The sequence below is a fragment of the Panthera pardus genome, unplaced genomic scaffold, assembly GCF_024362965.1.
Source record: "Panthera pardus isolate Hobbes unplaced genomic scaffold, ASM2436296v1 HiC_scaffold_17, whole genome shotgun sequence".
Taxonomy (NCBI): domain Eukaryota; kingdom Metazoa; phylum Chordata; class Mammalia; order Carnivora; family Felidae; genus Panthera; species Panthera pardus.
The window spans coordinates 140,042,891-140,063,679 of record NW_026526732.1 but is presented as its reverse complement, the minus strand read 5'-3'; the positions used below and the strand labels follow the sequence as shown (position 1 = coordinate 140,063,679).

The 20,789-nt window shown below is 39.2% G+C and overlaps 1 protein-coding gene across 8 annotated transcripts in view; it reads right to left on the bottom strand.

The window, feature by feature from the left end:
- Positions 1–20,789, bottom strand: part of USP49 (ubiquitin specific peptidase 49) — a 91,553-nt gene that overhangs the window by 38,313 nt on the left and 32,451 nt on the right. For all 8 annotated transcript variants that reach the window (XM_053905014.1, XM_019457096.2, XM_053905013.1 and 5 more), the window contains one exon: positions 17,783–17,856. The gene's annotated coding sequence lies outside the window, so the exon portion shown is untranslated. The remainder of the gene's footprint in view (positions 1–17,782; positions 17,857–20,789) is intronic.

Genomic DNA, 20,789 nt, shown 5'->3' with positions numbered 1-20,789 from the left:
TATGTAGAAAAGCCTAAAGGTTATATACACACACACACACACACACACACACACAAACACACACACACACACACACAGAGAAGAAACAAATTCAGAAAAGTTGTAGGATACAAAATCAACACACAAACTCAACTGTGTTTCCATACACTAACAATGAGCAATCTGAAAGTAAATTAACAAAACAACTCCATTACAAGAGCATAAAAAAGAATACTTAGAAATAACCCTTACCAATGAAGTAAAAGACATGTATACTGAAAATTACAAAACATTCTGAAAGAAATTAAAGAGGACACAAACAAAAAGATATCCCATGTTCATTAGAAAATATTGTTCTTTTTAAAAAGTTTATTTATTTATTTAGAGAGAGAGACAAAGAGAGCAAGAGCGGGGGAGGAGCAGAAGGAGGAGGAGAGAGAGAATCCCAAGGACTGTGAGATCATGACCTAAGCCAAAATCAAGAGTCAGCTGTTTAACCAATTGAGCCACCCAGGTGCCCCAGAAAACAGTATTAAAACAACAGTGTAAGATGTCCACACTACCCAAAATGATCTACAGATTTAATAAAATCCTTATCAAAAGGTCAGTGGCATTTTTGGCCGAAATATCATCCTAAACTTCATACGGAATCTCAAGGCACTCCAAAAAGCCAAAACAAGTTTGAAAAAGAAGAAAGTTGGAGGATTCATATTTTCTGATTTCAAACCTATTACATAGCTGCAGTAATCAAACAGCATAAAGACAAATAGACCAACAGAATAGGACAAAGAGTCTAAAAATAAACCCGTTTATAAAGTTAAATGATCTTTGTTTCTTAAGTTTATTTTTTTAATGTTTATTTTTGAGGGAGAGAGAGAGAGAGAGAGAGACAGAGACAGAGACAGAGACAGCAAGTGGGGGAGGAACAGAGAGAGAGGGAGACACAGAATCTGAAGCAGGTTCCAGGATCTGAGCTGTCAGCACAGAGCCCGATACAGGACTCGAACCGCGAGATCATGACCTGAGCCGAAGTCAGACACTTAACCAACTGAACAACCCAAGCGCCCCGCAAGTTTGTTTATTTCTGAGAGAGAAAGAGAGAGAGAGAGAGAGAGAGAGAGCGTGCACATGCGAGCCAGGGAGGGGCAGAGAGAGAGGGGGACAAAGGATCTGAACAGGGCTCTGTGATGTGAGCACACAGCCCGATGTGGAGCTCGAACTCCCAAGCCATGAGACTATGACCTAAGCCAAAACCAGATACTTAACCGACTGAGCCACCCAGGCACCCCTGATCAAATGATCTTTGACAAGGTTGCCAAGACCACTCAATGGGCAAAGGACAGTCTCTTCAACAAATGATGTTGGGAAAACTGGACACCCATATGCAAAGGAATGAAGCTGGACTCTTACTTTACACCACAGAAAAAAGTTAACTCAAAGTGGATTAAAGACCTCAATGTAAGACCTAAAACTATACAACTCCTAAAAGAAAACATCAGGGAAGATTCACGGCATTGGACTTGGCGAGTATTTCTTGGATATGACACCAAAAGCACAGGCAACAAATGCAAGAATAGACAAAGAGGACTACATCAAACTTTAAAACTTTTGTGCATCAAAGGACTCAATCAACAGAGTAAAAAAGTAACCTATAGAATGGAAAAAAATACTTGCAAATCATATGTCTTATAACTTTATATAAAATTATATAAAGAACTCCTACAACTCGGGCGCCTCGGTGGCTCAGTCGGTTGAGTGTCCAATTTGGCTCGGGTCATGATCTTGTGGTTTGTGAGTTCGAGCCCTGTGTCAGGTTCTATGCTGATAGCTCAGAGCCTGGAGCCTGCTTTGGATTCTGTCTCCCTCTCTCCCTGCCCCTCCCATGCTCATCTCTCTGTCTGTCAATAATAAATAAATGCTAAAAAATTTAAAAAAAGAAGAACTCCTACAACTCAACAACAAAAAAATTAAAATAAAATAATTAAAAAATGGGCAAAGTACTTGAATAAACATTTCGCCAAAAATGACATATACATAAGTGACCAACAATATATGAAAAGATGCTCAACATCACTAATCAGAGGAATGTCCACTGACAGATGTATAGATAAACTGTGGTATCTTCATTCAATAGAATATTAGGCTTAAAAAGGCAGGTATTCTGGGGGCATCTGGGTTGCTCAGTCGGTTGAGTGTCTGACTCCTGATTTCGGCAAGGGTCATGATCTCATGGTCATGACATCAAGACTCGTGTTTGGCTTGGCGCTGGGTATGGAGCCTGCTTGAGATTCTCTCCCTCCTCTCTCCCATTCCCTCTGCCCCTCTTCCATTTGCCTCCGCATGCTCTCTCCCTCACCCTCTTAAAAAAAAAAAAAAAAAAGGAAAGTATTCTGACACATGGTACAATATGGATGAACCTTGAGGAAGGACTATGGCTAAATGAGATAAGCCAGCCACAAAAAAGACAAATACTGTATGGTTCCATTTATATGAAATACCTAAACTAAACTAGTCAAACTTATAGAAACAGAAAATACAATGGTGATTAGCAGGGGCTGGGGAGAGGGGGGAAAGGGGAGTTGTCCTTTAATGGGTACAGTGTTTGAGAAATGCAAGATGAAAAAGTTCTGGAGATCTGTTTAACTAGTAAATATAGTTAACACTAACCAATTGTACACTTAAAAGTAGTTAAGATGGTAAATTTCATATAATTTTTTTACCTCATCAAAAAAAAAAAGCACTAAAATGTTTGTTCAACACAAACAAGACTCAACACTTCAGAGTTCACAATCTCATGCGGAAGATAAGAAATAAACACATGGAACCTAGATAGGTAAGGGCATCTTGGTAAGGTTGCCAAGGCAAACACTAAACACTTTACTAAGAAGCAAGGTAAACTGCAGTTCAACTAGTATTTACCTGAACATGCTTCCAATTGATATGATTGATGCCATCATTTGGGAGGTCACTCTACCCCAAGATAACTTCTTAACCCAACAGGATCTATACCTACCAGTCCAGACAAATGAATTCCCTAACCACTAATCTTCAGACTAATAATCTCACTGAGCAGGGTAAAATTCCTATTTGTTTTGTTCATGGAACACTGTTCTTTATTAGATTCTATCTCACCAATGTTCCTGGTATGAACTGCCCTTTCTGTCATGGTGATGATAGCAGATGGTAGTTTGGGTTGGGGTGCGTGTGTGTGCAAGTGTGTATTTTATAGATCTGTGAAATTTTAAAAATCTGAGAACTACTAAAACAGTGGTTACTTTAGCAGATAAAGCCTTCTTAGAACATAGCCTTGAAGAGCCTTTTAACCTTATGATTCTGATTCTCCGTGTCACAATTCGCTAGAGAAGGGCTTCTCATAGTAATTGCCAGCACCGGTGTTGGGTTCTTATGCTATAGTTTTCTTTTGGAGAGCATTATTTCCTCACTAAAGTGCTTTTATTATAATTTCGGCTTCCTACAACTCTGTAAAATAGTTACGGTAGGTATTTTTAACGTATCATGAGAGGCAATATAGCATAGTGGTTAAAAGGTCAAGCCATACTGCCTGGCTTGGAATTCTAGCTCTGTCCTTACTTGTTGTATATGGCCTTGGGCAAATCATCTCTTTGGGCCTCAATTTCCTTATCCATAATATGAGAACAATAACAGTTTCTACTTCATAGTGTTGTTGTAAGGATTAAACGAGTTAGCACATGTAAAATGCGTTACAGCAATGCTGGGCATATAGTTAGACTCTAGAAATGAGTGTCAACATACAGAGTAATCCTGTGACTTGCTCCAGATCAGAAGCTGACACTGCCAACAAAGGGAGGACTGTGACTAGCTTGCTCTCTGCTCAGATCTTGCCACCTGGCTCCCATAAACTCCCCTTTCCCATTGGTCAAATGTTATTAAGTTAATGTAGAGGTTACTTCGGGGCAAATTATTACTCTGGGTTCTTATTACTCAGCTTTTCAAGTAAAATAGAACTAGTTAGTCCCTCAAAATCTGATCCTGCCATTTGATCGCTGTAAGTTTGTTTACAATTTAAAACTACCTTCATTCTGACCCCTTTATCCCTGCGCAAATTGAAGCCTGACACACTTACGGCTTTAAGAACTTGTAATATTGGGGCGCCTGGGTGGCTCAGTAGGTTAAGTGTCCAACTCTTGGTTTCAGTTCAGGGTATGATCTCATGGTTTGTTCGAAACCCACATCAGACTCTGCACTGATGGTGTGGAGCTTCCTTGAGATTCTCTCTCTTCCTCTCTCTCTCTCTGCCCCTCCTGTACTCTGTCTCTCTCTCTCTCTCAAAATAAATAAATAAACTTAAAAAAAATTTTAAAAGAGGCACCTGGGTGACTCAGTCAGTTGAGCGTCCGACTCTTGATTTCGGCTCAGATCATGATCTCATGGTTTGTGGATTCAAGCCCTGAATCGGGCTCCTTGCTGACAGTGGGGAGCCTGCTTGGGATCCTCTCTTTCCCTCTCTCTCTGCCCCTCCCCTGTGCGCACTCTCTCTCTCAAAATAAATAAATAAACTAAAAATTTTTTTTAAAAACTTGTAATATTAATAAGCTCTGCCACTTTCAGCAGGCTTTCTCTCAAGCATGCTTTCTAAAATTCTCTGCTCTGCATTCCTAAGTAGCTGATGTGTGATGAGCTGAACAGAGATAATTCTAGCAGAATAGGAAAAAGAAACACTTTGAAGACACATAAAGCAGAACTTCAAATGATATAGCACCACTGGGAACTCACAGAAATCACAGTGACAGATAAACCTAGGGAGCACGGATGAGCACCTGGAATGGTTCTTTCTGAAGAGAGGAGAGCAGGTGCAAATTGTGCCAAACTCAGTACATGGAGTCTGCAGCTATAGATCCCGGACCAGTACAGGCAGCTGGTGGGGACCCGCTGGGAGATAGCAATTACTGGTCAGCGGCTGTCATCTTCAGCTACAAAGGCTAACGTGTGTGGCTCCCTACATCTGCATTCTTCAACTGGTTATTTATCTCAGTGCTAAAATAACAGTTGGCCTTGAAGCATATTTACCCATCTGCCTAAAAAATAAAAATAGAATCGTATACAAAGGGAACACACACAAAGGGCTTAATAAAATTTGTATTGAGCCACCTGACAGGTTATCTCTTTTCAGTCCTCTTTGTACCTCACTATAGAAAAGTCTCTTAAAATCGGAGAACCTGACTTAGATAAGTTTTTATGAAGTCTGGAAGCAGGAGTTTTTGGTTTTTGTTTCTTAACTTTGAGTAGCCATGCTTCCTCCATAGGGCCATGTGCATCAGGAGTAGATGACTTCAGCACTAGCTCCAGAGGTGGGCCCTGAGAAGTCTCAGCCAATTCTCAGGGACCATTACTCCCTGGCAATGGTCACTAGTCCAACAGTGGGCCTGTGGCCTGGGCTTGCCGATGAAATTGAATGAAAGGCATGGTCCACACATAGAGAAGAGGTATTATCTCAGTGTAGGCATCTATTGGTTGTCTCACATTGGCTGAGATTTTCCTGGTTTTTTTTGTATGCTAAATAATTTTATATTCTACCCTGGACATTTTTAATATTATGAGACTCTGCACCTTATTAAAATCCTATGGAAAATGTTGATATTTTTATTTTAGTAGGCAATCGACCTGCTTGCATTCAGGTCCCAAGTTCCAACCAACCTGCTGTGGGTGTGATTTAAATGTCAGTTCCACATTTGAAGCCTTTGCAAAGCTATTCAGATATGTCTGGCATGAGCACAACCCAGTGGCCAGTCTAGGGCCTGAACAGTGATTCATCTCAGAGTTCAATACTCAGAAGTTTTTGGTGTGCTGTTTGGGAACAGATCCACACATGTGCCGTTTGGGGGTGAGCCCAGGAGTTCACAAACAACCTTGTGGGGTTGCTTTCCTGAGCTCCTCCCTCTCCATTGTGTCCTGGGTACTTTTCAGTTCCTTTGAGCTCCCCTTTCCTGTCTTCCAGCCAGAAGCCTGGGGCTATTGTTATCTCATTCTCCCACATAATTTGGGAGCTAGGCAGCAGGAAGAGAGAGAAAGAAAAAAAGTAATGGGTGTTCACCCCACCTTTTTAGGACTACAGCTTCTCCAACAGAGAGAAAGTTTCCCCTCCTTTAGAGCTTTAGGCATCTGTAAGCCCCCACTGATGTCACTGCCAGCACCAACACAAGATTGCCTGGGGGTTGGGGCATGAGAGAATGCAGAGAAATTTTTTAAAGGGGGCAGTTTCTACCACTCTCTCTGAGTGCACGGAGTCTCCTTTTCCACTCAAGTCAGAACCAGAGGGTTTATCCTGGAGCTCTCTCTGTTATTGCCAGGTGCCCACTTCCAGGTTTGGGCTGCATGGAATCCAGGCCAAGGAACACTAGAAATTTTAAAAAAGGGAAACTCCCACCTGGATGGTGGTACTTCAAATCCTGGTCTTTTCTAATCTACCTGCTACTACTGACTTTTCAGAGTCCTTGAATTGTTATTCCATGTGTTCTACCAAGATTTTTAGCTGCGTACGGTGGGAGAGACTGGAGAGTGTGCTTACGCTCTGTCTTATCTAGAAATGGAGCTCTCATGGCACCTGGGTGGCTCAGTCAATTAAGCGTCCAACTCTTGATTTCAGCTCAGGTCATGATCTCACAGTTAGTGGGTTTGAGCCCAGCATTGGGCTCTGCGCTGACTTCACAGAGGCTGCTTGGGATTCTCCCTCTCTCTCTGCCACCCTCCCTCCCACTAGCGCTCTCTCTCAAAATAAATAAAGAAAAGAAAAGAAAAGAAAAGAAAAGAAAAGAAAAGAAAAGAAAAGAAAAGAAAAGAAAAGAAAAAAAGAAAGAAAGAAAGAAAGAAAGAAAGAAAGAAAGAAAGAAAGAAAGAAAGAAAGAAATGGCACTCTCCAGGGGCAAATATTTTCTAATAAGTAGTCACATATTATTTTAATGTGCTTGATAAAAGAAGAGAAAACCCATAACTCCATGAATATTTTTAAGGTGAGTAGGCTTTTAATTAGAAAAAAAAAGTAATTTGGCTTACAGAAAAATATTAAGTAACTCTACAAATTTTACCCGTATGTGACAAAAATCATAACAGTGGTATACAAATGCCGTAAGTTTGAGAAATGCTATTCTACAGGATAGAAGCCACTTTATTTTTAACGCTACTTCCATATAGTTCTATTTGTACGATAGTATTATTAATTTTAATTATGAATTGATATAAAATAAACTACATGTGAACCTGTGTATACTACTTGCCTTCTGTTAACTGACCCTGTAGTTGTTTCCTTCTGGCTATTACAGTCTACAGAATACTGAGAAAGAACAAGGAAGGTCACTCAGGGACCTGTAAACACAACTTTCCTTAGGAAGATGGGTCTGAGGGACTTGGAAAGGACAGAAGTAGGAGTGTTACAAACAGATTAGGCAGCAAATGAGAACTCCATGGATCCAGAAGTTCTCCTCTTCTTTTTGAAATCTGCCTCACTCAGCCCAAAGCTTAAGGAATCCTTCCCTGGTCTCCCCATCATACCTTCCTCACACCCAATATTATGGCATGCCTCCCTGTGGTCCCTGATTTCCTTTGTCCACCTTATTAGATTTTGAAGTCCTCGAGACCTGGCACAATGACCACCATGTCATTGTCCTCTTTGTAACTCAGGCATCACACAGAGTTATGCAGATCATCAGTAAATGAGGATTCAAGGAATGGATGCACCTCCTAAAACCATGTTTAGAACAGACACAGAATCATAATGACTCTTCTCTCAGTAGAAGCAGTTGCAATACTATTGAACTAGGTTAATGTCAACTAGGAATTTGGCAGATATGTTAACGATTGCAAGAACAAAACGCAAATGGGATGTGTGTGTCTATGTATCTAGGATGTGGTAATGTGTCGGGGGGCAGTTTTCAGTACCCTAAGGGCTCCATCCATAGCTAGCCTAACACTGCTACCCCATTATTCAGGCATTCTCCTGGCTGCTGAACAGTCAAGTCTGTCCCTAATTAGAGAACTACCAAAACCAAAGGAAAATCCATTCTATGATGAGAGACTTTTTCCCTTCATAATGGGTATAATCAATATTACCTCTTTCCCAATGTTGTAATAAAAAAGAGATTTGCATGATAATAGGTATCTAAGCTTATCTGCTCCAGCTGCTTTATTCTCTTAAATGAAGTCAAAATATTCATGTTACGAGATTACTGTGTTCCCTATCTCTTTCCTCCTTACCACTACCCATATCCAGTCGATCCCCAAATTTTACTGATTCTTCCATTTGAATCTTGATTCTATTTCCCTCCATCACAATTTCACAATGACCAGTAAGGCTATCTCTCTGGCCCAGCTCCCATTATTCTCCTGCTCACATATTCCTCTCCAGCCACTGGCTGTTCCTCCAACATACCAGATACTCTCCGATTCCAAGACTCATGCAATTCTGTTTCTGCTGCTTCAAATGCTCTTCCCTCAGGTAAGTCCACATGGCTTTCTTCTTCATGTCATTCAGATATGTGCTCAAATGTTACCTTCTCAGTGAAGCCTTCACTCATCACTTGATATAAAAAATTATTCCCAGGGCACCTGGGTGTCCCAGTCAGTAAAGCCTCTGACTCTTGATTTTGGCTCAGGTCATGATCTCACAGTTCATGAGATGGGACCCTGCATTGGGCTCCACACTGACAGTGCGGAGCCTGCTTGGGATTCTCTCTCTCCCCCTCTCTCTGCCCCTCCTCCAACTCATTCTCTCCCTCTCTCAAACTAAATAAACAAACAAACATTAAAAAAAAATTGTTCCCCACATAACACTCCCTTATCCTTATCCTCCTTCCTGATTTATCTTCCTCCCTGGCAATTACCACTATGTAAGCATAGTATATATTTACGTATTTATTGTCTTTCTCCCACTAGAGTGTAAGCTCCATGAGGGCAGGGAGTTCTGACTATTTTGGCCATTGCTGACTCCCAAGAGCCTGGAACAGCACCCACCAAAAACAGGTGCTCAGTAATCATTTTCTCAAAGAATGGACAAGACTACTTCCATCTCCATTGCCTCGAATCTAATTCAAACCACCATCAGTTCTAGCCCACAATACTGTAACTGCTTTTCTTTTTATCCAAGATGTTATTTTTAAGTAATGTCTATCCCAACATGGGGCTCAGATCCATGACCCCAAGATTAAGAGTTGCAGCTCTTCAGACTAAGCCAGGCTGGCACCCCTGAAACTGCTTTTCAACAGGCTTTCCTGAATTCAGCCTAAAACCCAAATATGTCATTCTCACTGACTTGGGGATAAAGCCCCAAAACTCCTTGCTATGGCCCATCAAGTCTCTCATAGTCTGGTCCTGAACCTCTCTAGCCCATCCCACTTTCCTCACACCACAGCTTTGCTCCCACTGTTCTAAATTATTTTTAGTTCCCCTATGGAACAGCTTGCTCTCACCTCTAGGCCTTTGCACAAGCTGCTCCCTCCCCTAGAACATTTTCATCATTGTTCTGGCTACCCACTGCTTCCTTGGTCTGGCTCTTACTTATCCTTCCTCTGGGGAGCCTTCCAACACTAGCTAATCGTTCCATTTATGGAAGATTCTTATGAATTAGTGGGCCTAAGCAATGATCATCAAAAGCTACCAATATCACCCAGGAAAGATAACCAGACATTATGTGCCTCATGATGGAAATATATACGAACACTCACAAGCATTTCTTCCTCGAAAATAGAAACTGGGGGCACCTGGGGGCTCAGTGGGGTAAGGGTCTGACTCTTGGTTTTGGCTCAGGTCATGATCTTGCAGTTTCGTGAGTTTGAGAACCCCATCAGGCTCTGTGCTGGCAACGTGGAACCTGCTTGGGATTCTCTCTTTCTCTCTCTCTCTCTCTGTTCCTCTCCTACTCATACTCTTTCTCTCTCTCTCTCTCAAAATAAATACATAAACTTAAAAAAAAAAAAAAGAACCTGAATCTAATTAGTCTCTGGATTTAACTACTAATTTACAGACAACATAATAAACAACCTAATAATGGTTAACTGACACTGGGATATAGTCACCAATATTCAGGCTGAAGAAAGTTCTATAGGACAAATGATTTCAAATAGGACAAATCGATTTCAAGGAAAAAGAGTGGGGGGAGGCAAGAGACAGAGACAGATACTCTCAGTTAATTGCAATGTCTGAACTTTACTTGGATCCTGATTCAAACGAGCAAACTATTTTAAAAAATGAAATATTGGGGAGATTTGAACATTGGCTAATAGATATTTGGTGACATTAAGGAATTACTGTCAATATTTACATGCATGATAATTATTGTGGTTAGGTTTATAAAAATAATTCTTCTCTTTTAGAGGCACATGATAAACTATTTATAGATGAAATAATACAATGTTTAAGATTTGTTTCAAAATAATCCAGGACTAAGGTAAGGAAGGGGGAAGGGGTATAGATAAGGTTTGAAATTTTCTATAATATAATTTTTTTAGTTCTGGAAAGCAAAGTTCATTTTAAGTTTAGCAAAGGAGGGGCACCTGGCTGACTCTGTCAGTAGAGCGTAATACTCTTGATCTTGGGGTGGTGAGTTCGAGCCCCATCTTGGGGGTAGAGTTTTTTAAAAAAATGTTTAGCAAAGGACAACTGGAGTCCTGTTTTTTCTTATTAATTTTATACACTTAAAAAAATAAAATTAGGGGTACCTGGGTGGCTCAGTTGGTTAAGCCTCTTGATTTCAGCTCAGGTCATGATCTCCTGCTTCGTGGGACTGAGTCCCGCGACGGGCTCCATGTTAACAGCGGGATTCTCTCTTTCCCTCTCTCTCTGCCCCTCCCCCACTTGTACTCTGTCTCTCTCGAAAGTAAATAAAGTTAAAAAAAATAATAAAACTAATATGTGTACAGAATATAAAAACTGCAAGAGTAAATCTCTCTGGTTTCCAACCCTGTTGCCTCTCTAGAGGTAACTACTGTTAACTGCGCATTCTTCTGGAGCACATTTCCAGGAATATTTTATGCATTTAGAAACCTAATTTTTAACATAAATCAAACTTTATCATACATCTTATTCTACATCTTTTTTTTTTTTAAACTTAACATACCTTGGACATTTTCCCATATATCTGGCTTTACCTCACTCTTTTTAAAGTCTATATCATATTCTATGATATGGACTGCATAATCCCATTTAACTAATTCCTCTACAAATGAAGAATTATGCTATCCTCAGTGTTTTATTGTTACAAACAATGCACCATGGGTATTCTTTGGCATCTATCATGAGACACTTATGCAAGGGTGTCTATGAGATAATTTGCAGAAGATGAATTGCTGTATCAAGGGATATATGCATTTAAATTTTTGGATAGATATCATCGAGCTGCCCTCCAAGAAGGTTGCACTGATTTATACTCCCTCCCTCACTTCCCATCAGTAGTAATTGAAAATGCGTTTCCCTAGTACTGAGGATTGACACATCTTTAAATAATTTTCAATCTCACATTTGAAAAATTACATATATATATGTGTGTGTGTGTGTGTGTGTGTGTGTGTGTGTATTTTGTTTGTGTGCCTTTAATTATGGTGACTATTGATCTTTCTTCTCTTTATGTGAATTGTCCATTCCTGTCTTTTACATTGGGTTCTTCATTCTTTAGAACTGACTTGTAAAAACACTTTGTGTGTTAATAAAATCAGAGTACATGCTTCCAAAAAGGAAAAAAAAAAAAAGGCCCTCAAATTACAAATTTAAAAATACTAAAGATTAGCTTAAAACATGAATATATATTACCTACCAAGAAATCATGTGACTGAGTGAAGTCAACTTTCTGTAATAGTATATGATATGATTACAAGGCATTCAGATAAATGTCAAAAAACAAAGAAAGGAATACAGAAGACGTATCAGATATTCATATCTCCAAGAAACCATGACATTCACAGGTAATTATTGTTCAAATTTACTAATTTCCACTTGCACTTCTTCCCACCAGACCTCAGGCCTAGATATGGTACTCCTATTCACCTGACTTGAAAACCTGACATTCTCTTTAACACCTCATTCATGTCACAGTCAAGTCAGGTTACCAACGCCTACTAATTTGTATTCAGAAATGAGAGTATAAGACTGAGGGCTAAGTTCTTTGTTACAGTAGCTCATTTAAGAGAATGGAATCAAATGCACCCCACACCCCCAAGGTTCTTAAACCTAATTACCTTCCTCATTGCTACTGCTACTCTCTCCCCCTCAGTCTAGGCTCTTAACACTGCAGGCCTGTGTTATTACTACTTCAAGTGCTAGTTGACCTTGATGCCTATCTTTTTAGATCTACCATATCTCTTAACTATTATCCCTGTATTAAACAAAAACAGCATTTTTACCCTATACTATATTCCCTTGCTTAAAAAATCCACAACGGTTGGGGTGCTTGGCTGGCTCAATCGGTAGAACATGCAACTCTTGATTTTGGAGTCATGAGTTCAAGCCCCACACCACATTGGGCATAGAGCTCACATAAAAAAACAAACAAAACCCACAATAATTATCTATCTAATATCCAATAGATAGTTGATACACAGAAAGCATATTTATTTTAAAAAACCCATCTCAAACACGGCATTACCTTTTACTAGGCCTGTAACTTTAAATTTGTTTCCATATTCATTAAAATGAGGTATGATATCTATATGCCTCAGAGTGGATGTCGATGATTGAATGAAATAATTTATGTGACAGTGCCTAGCATATAGGAGGTGCTCAAAAAATACCAGGTGAATAGCACTAATGTGAATGAATATTCTAACCTCAATAACATTTGAATGGATTTTTAAATGAGAGAAAAGACCAAGTGTCTAACACAACTCCTGGGATGTTGCATGTACTTGATAATATATGTTACAACTTGGGCTTCCAGTAAAGCATGGAAGAATGAATACATGTTTATCTCCTTTCCTCTCAAAATCCCATCAAAATCCCAGTAAAGGGCAATAAATGGCATAAATTCATAGGGACACAAAGAGTGGCAAATGACAGAACAGTACATGAGAGATATCACAACTTCGGAATCTGGAAAGTAAACAGAGGAATGGAAAGTTGTAACAGACAAGGGCATGCTAAAATTTAAATGCTGCCCACATCAGGGTGAACAAACAAGCAAGTGGGTCAGAACTTCAGAACCTGGGAAGGCCCAGGAATTAGAGACTCCATGTATCTCTGAAGGTAGAGGTAAGGTGTGGGATTTAAGGGATTTAAAAGAACAAAAAAAGAGGTTGGTTGGGCATCTTTGAAATGATCCCTTACCGTTTCCCCCATCTCTGCCCTAAGCAGCCAAGTGGCTATGTCTTTCCCACTCTGGCAGAAGACTGGGATTTTATGTGAACCCTAGACATTCTGGTCTTTAGTATACCAGGCATGGCTAGAAATGGGCACCTGGCAGGTAGCAATGCTAAATAGACAACAGCCATTTGGTGCATTCTGATTAAGGTCACAATGCCACCCAATTGGAAGAAAAAAAAAAAAAAAAGAGCTTCTATTCAAGTGTATCCTAAAATTAAAATAATCTTTAGAGGCAATTTTTGGTCATTCATATTTTGAATGTCAGTTTCTTTTTCCATTAATATTCGAATGGTATTCCTAGTTGTCTGCATTTAGAAATGACTGAAGTCAGTGAGTGATATGATAGACATCCAGCCAGTGAGCAGAGTCTGATGGCTGCATTAGTTAACCTTCAAGTCATTATTAAGTGACTCAATCTAATGAGCCAAGTAATCTCTTTCTGTATAAAAGTCTATTAAACAAATTACAGGGTCCTGGGAGCAACTCACCAGGCAAGGAAAATCTCACGGATGTATGAACATTTTTCTTCAAATAATGAAAAACAATTAGAATAAATTTAACATCGGTTGGTATTGAATTTTTTTAAGTTAAATTTCTTGACAAAAGCGGCGCCAACTTGAAAACAAAACAAGATTAAAACAGCCACAACAGGGGTGATGAGATAGGCTACCTTTATTGCTCCATGTATGATTTGAAAAATCCCAAACCACTTGGTACCTGTTTTTTTTTTTTATAATAAAAAATAAAATCACAACATGTCAAGCAGTTTCCACTCTATCCTTAGCAGTCAGTCACTGAGAAACAACAGTCATTGTTCAAGACCCACAGCAGCCATCACCAACTCTGAGACTCCCCTGAAGAGGGGGCTGTGCCTAGACCAAAGGACTCCAAGGCTGGAATGGAAGCTCCATGAGGGTAGAGGCATTTTTGTTTTTATTTTGTGCACTGACTTATTTCAGGCCCCTAGAACATGACTGGAACATAGTAGATGCTCAGTTAATATTGTCAAATAAAAGGCTGTCCTGAAAGGTCCTTTTGGTTGCTCCCACATTCCAATTGTGGCACATATCAGAGGGGTCATTGGCAAGGTTGGACAGTATTCCCACTTCAAATCAAGCCCTCCTTTCTCCAGATTTCTCCAGACTATAATCTGGAATATACCCTCTAGCACAATTATGAAAAAGGAGCAGAAGTTTCATTTCGCTAGACCAGGGGCACAGCCTCAGTCTATCAGGATGTCACTAGAATGTATAGGGAAATGTTGTGTGGTGGGCACCACCTGTGACCACCCATAATCCATTCAATCACTAGGCAGGGCACCATGACTTTCTGGTTCACACTGGGCTCATTTTTATGTTCTAACATAGAAATAAACCTTAGTCCTTCTCACTGCAAATGTAGAGAAGAGTAGCCTTATTTTACATTCCACAAGTCTTTCCTGGATTAAGGAAGACAGCTATATGCTCCTATCTGTTTCTGTATTCAGTTGGTTATTCATCACGTAGCCTTTGGAAAACTCCACTACATACTTGCAAGCAAATAATGTTTTAGTACTGTCATGAACATAGTTTTGACTCCTGAAAGAGTCTCAGGGACCCCTAAACGACTCTTAAAGACACTGTTGTAAAAGGTATGTATACTAACAGCCATAACTGATCAACATGTGGAAGGGATTCAAACAGGAAATGGAGTTAAAAAAGATAAAGAGGATGGGACACCTGGGTGGCTCAGTCCGTTAAAGCAGCCAACTCTTGGTTTCCATTCAGGTCATGATGTCACGGTTCATGAGACTGAGCCCCACACTGGGCTCTGAGCTGACAGTGCAGAGCCTGCTTAGGATTCTCTCTCTCCCTCTCTCTCTCTCTCTGCCCCTCCCCTGCTTGTGTGTGCGCTCTCTCTCTCAAAATAAATAAAACAAACATTAAAAAAAAAAAAGGAGACAGGAAAACATCACTGACTACATATGATCACACTTTACAAGAAAGCCAAAACATTTTATCAGTGTTGTTATTATCGTAAATGTTGCTTACCCTTTGTACTTTACCATATTTCAACAGGAAATGAACTGCTATGTGAGGAAAAGCCAATGTTTCTCCCTGACAAGACAGACCTCAGAAAACCCACATACTCTAACTCCTTACAGTTCCTATACAAATATTGATTGTTAATGTATATTTACTGTTTAGACCATCACTTCTAAGTGACATTCTAATTATAAGACACATAAATCACCTTTCTCCTGCCTTGCCTTTTCTTGCACAACTTTCTGGTGTCATTCAAATATTATTTAACAGAACAAAAGAACAATTTCCAATCACTAATCAGCTCCAAAATGCTGTATGGTTCAATCTTTCTGAGTGCCCGTTTCTACAAATAGCAGCTAAATGGCAATCTACAAAAGCAACTCACTCTAATCCCTTTTAAACATGTACATATCGGTCCTTAGCCAGGTGCAAGTGATTTTCTATCTACTACATACGATTCAGAAAAAAGCAAAACAGCTGTATTCATTTAAGTATGGTCCAAGACAAATAATTATTTACAGATTATCTTCTCACACCATCCTTTTCCCCATACTTAAGAAGATACATGATTTCAAATTTTCCTTCCCACAGTCATGCAAAAACAGATTAGCTACGGTGACTTTTTCAGGAAATATTTGGCTCTGTTGTCTCACTTAAATTTATACCCACCTTAACAAACCTAAACTACAAACAAACCTAAACTCATAGAGTTTATAAAGTAGACCAGCAGTTGCAAGCTCTGGAACAGACGATCTAGGTTTGAATCCTAAAGATGCCACTGGCAATGTGACTTTGGACAAGTTACTTAATCTGTGCCTCAGTTCCTTCAACTTTTAAAATAAAGATAACAGCAGCATCTGCCTCATAAGTACCTGATGGGGTTAAATGAGATAATGAAGAAATAGGTAAACACTTAAAACAGTGCCTAACATGGAAAAAAGTACTTAGTAAATGGTAACTCTGTTTTTATATATTAGTCTTCTGAAATAGAGCAGACAGAACAGTCCATAACAATCTAATAGAGCCCCAGAACAATACAGGAGGAAAATATTAAGGAGAGATGACTATCTTAGTGTCCTTCCTTCTTAAAAATAGGTAATTGTCTGCACTACCTAAGAAAGTGCTGACAAGCCATGGAAAAGATATCAAAGACATTTTCATAATTATTATAATTCTGTGAAACAAGAAAAAAACCTCAAAAAGACTTGTCCCTCAAAATAGACTGGAAGAGTCTCAACAGAAAATTTGACATACCTATCTAGAAACAAGAGAATCATGCATTCTGCTTTAAAACAGATACTTCTGTGGGCAAGATAAAACTATCACAGCCAGAAGGTAGTTTTACGCATGTGTCCCTGTAAGCATCATGTACACCATGAGATATGCAATAAGAGCCGAAGGTGTCTAATTCTATTCTCACATACAGTCTAGCAGCATACTTGGAGGGAACTGAAGCTTGAAACCAAAAAGAACACTTTCATGAAAAATTTTAAAAATCCATGCCACCATGGTTAACCTTACCATAAGATGGCTTAACTCCTGCAGTGTATCAGAAAAAGATTCATCTGTGGAAGGCTGGTACATAAAAAGGCTAACTGAGATACAGAGGAAAATTATAGCTAACGCTTTTACTGAACATTTACTATGTTCCAGGCATTATTCCAAGTGTTTTAGATGTATCATCTAATTAATCCTCAACATCATGATTAAACAGGAATTTTACTGTCCCCACTTACACCCAATGAATTGAGGCACAGAAAAATTAAGTTGCCCAAATGTCAAATTAATGATAGCTAGTCAAAATCAGTTTGGCTTCTAAACCCAAGTTTTCAATCATTAGGCAAAATAGAAGGTTGCACATATACATATCATACACTCATATACCCTGGGGGGTGGGGGTGGGGGGCTAAGGTTTAGGAAGAGGATTTTGGTTATCTATGACATTTGAATTATTGACAATAAGAATGTATGGACTTGTATGATTAAAAAAATTTATCTCTCATAAATTAGCCACACATTTTATTGGGCTTTCCGTGGAATTCTACTGACATAATGTGCACGTGCCTAAATGAACAGGATGGCCACAGTGAGCCTAACATCATAGTGGCTGGCAGTATTTGGAAAATGAGAAGGGGTGGTTAATACCCTTGATAGGTCGTGACGTATGTGGTCTCTATCTAGCCACCAGTAAGCTTCAAGACCCACCCTAGACTTGTTTTTTAGTATGGTTGCTGATCTATAGGTCCTACTTTTGTCTTCAAATATGGTTATGTCCCCTCATAGCTTAAGTCAGCTCATAGTACTGAAAAATTCACAACAGTAAGAAGGAAAGAGATGGTAAAAGTTCAGAATGGGGTTAAGACAAATATAGGGACTGATCACTCACCCTAATGGTATACCAACCTTGACCACTTACTACAGATTGGCCATACATAATACTATTACAGTTTTTTTCTTACCCATTAAACAAGTTTTTTCCATCTTCTTCCATATTATTCCACAGCCATTGATTAGGTTTCCTCTTCTCTATTACCTATGGGGGAAATAATACATAAGGCTGGGCTAATATACAGCAAGAGAAAAAAAAGCAATTTCTTGAATTTTATTTATAAATTCAAAATAAAAAGGATCAGTACCTATGATATATGACTACATGGAGTTTAGGTTTAAAAACTCAATGAAACTTGGGGCGCCTGGGTGGCTCAGTCGGCTGAGTGACCGACTTCAGCTCAGGTCATGATCTCACAGTTTGTGAGTTCGAGCCCTGCGTCGGGCTCTGTGCTGACAGCTCAGAGCCTGGAGCCTGCTTCGGATTCTGTGTCTGCCTCTCTCTCTGCCCCTCCCCCACTCATGCTCGGTCTCTCTGTCTCAGAAATAAATAAACATTAAAAAAATTTAAAAAAAACTCAGTAAAACAGCTATTAATCTGAGGAGTAATGACCTCAATAATTATGATGATGATCTTGAAAACTGGGAAATTATAAGTTGGCTTAATTCTGAAAACTATTAATAAGACTCCAAATGTTCAAATATTTTCCATGTAGATTCTACTTATAGCATTTAAACTGCTGCAATATCCTTTTTTTTCAATATTTATTCATTTTTGAAGAGAGAGAGAGAGAGACAGAGCACAAGTGGGGGAGGGGTAGAGAGACAGGGAGACAGAATCTGAAGCAGCTTCCAGGCTCCGAGCTGTCAGCACAGAGCCCGACATGGGACTTGAACTCACAAACCGTGAGATCGTGACCTGAGCTCAAGTTGGACGCTTAACCAACTGAGCCACCCAGGTGCCCCTAAACTACTGCAATATACTTTTGAGTGGGAAGAGTGGAATTACAGATACATAAAATAAATCGCTACAGTAGGAACAAACTAACAGAAGACATCCTTTTAAATGGTCATTAAAAATAAAGTCCCTAACAAACGAATTTCAAGCTTACCTCCTAGTGAAACTTGCTGAGTTCTCAGGTTTTCTGGCATTATGCAAGGCAAGAGTACAGGATGCAGAGTAACAGAGACCAGTTATCATCATGATGTCCACTTACTAGTACAAGACCTTATGCAAGTTTCTTAATTTGTCTGAGCCTGTCTTCTCATATACTTCACAGCACTGGTATAGGGACTAAATGAGAATGTAGGTAAAATGCTAGGTCACTACCTAGCACATAGCTGATGATCAATAAAGATTTAGCTTCCTTCCTTTATCTTTCTACCTTTAGAGCAATTTTCAGGGCTTGAGAAGGAGAAAATCCATCTTGAAAACCTTACCTTATTTTTATTCCATCAAGTAGTAACAATAACAATGATGATGATAATGAGGAGGAGGAGGAGAGCTGCCCACGGCAGGTATGTAGCCTTTAATGTGTGCCACTCATCTAAGCACTCTCGCACATATTAACTCATTCACTTCTCACAACAACTATGACTTAAGTATTATCTTTATTCCCATTTCACAGACATTGAAACTGAGGCACAAATAAGTTCCACAGTTACTTAGGGGCAAAGCTAGGATTCAAAATCAGGCTTCTGCTCTTATGAAATACTAGCACCAAGGACTAACATCCAAATGAGACCAGCAATGCCCTTCCTTGAAGAGCTCTCTAATATTAATGTGGTCAGACAGGTAATGTTCAGATGGCTTACCAAGTAGAATAGATTCATATTCTAGGTAATTAAAGTTAACTAAACATATAAAATAAATATAGCTAAATATTAAATATAACTAAGATTTAATATACAAACTATACTATATATAGCTTATATTTTAAAATATAATTTGTATATTATGTATCTCAAAATGTTTTTAATATGTATTTTATAACATATTTTCTAAAGTTTAGAAAGTTCATCAAGAGAATATTAATAAATTTAAATCTGAAAAAAAATCTAACCAAGATTATGCCTTTCTTGGCAAGGTCAGTTACGTGGTACATTCCAAAATACAAACATTCATTATCCTATCTATACTTGTCTGTAACTATCTTCCCCTGTAAACTCCTGCAGGACAACAATAGTACCTTTTCTTACTTACTGTGAACATCAGTAATGTCTAAAACTGTGCCTAGTATTTACGAGATGCTCAATAAATACTGATGAAAGAACAAACACGCTGGATATTAAACAAAGAAAACTTTTTTCTTTTTTTTAATGTTTATTTATTTTTGAGAGAGAGAGGGAGAGAGACAGTGCGAGTGGGGGAGGGGCACAGAGAGAGAGGGAGACAAAGAATCTGAAGCAGGATCCAGGCTCTGAGCTGGCAGCACAGAGCCCAATGTAGGGCTCGAACTCACGAACTGCGAGATTATGACCTGAGCCGACGTCAGATGCTCAACCAACTGAGCCACCTAGGAGCCCCAAAGAGAATTTTCAAATCCATCTGTCATTTCTATTCACATTCTAAGGCACCAACGCTCTAGGCTTACTTCCAACCACCCATCCACTCTATGATTTTAGTACCAGCAAGGCCTTGCTGGATTTAAGTGCTTTCTTTGACCTGGTCCCATTTTTGGCCTATTCCAATCTATAAGCTCATATAGCAAAATGTTTTACTACAAAAAGTCTCAAGTATACAATTAATTAATCAGAAGACTCATGCAAGAATGCATGCATGCAACAGATTGTTACAGCACTCTATGGTTTTCAAGGTGCTTCCAAGCATACCTCTCAGGTGCCTGAAGACAATGCTGAGAGCAGACAAGACAGGTGTGATAAGCCAGGAAGCTACATCTAATGTTGATTGTTTTGAAGTGGAAACGTATTTTCACTGTTACTGCTGAAGAGCCAATGGCTTAGAACCTGAGTTAGATGCTTTCTCTGTAATTTTAAGTCAATTTCATAAGTAACTTTTTAAATTATGAATGATCAATCATATCTAATCAAAATAAAAATAGGCCAAAAGCCTTAGGAGATACAAAGGCAGACTAAACTCACACAATAAGGAAAAATTTTACATTCATCCACCACTAA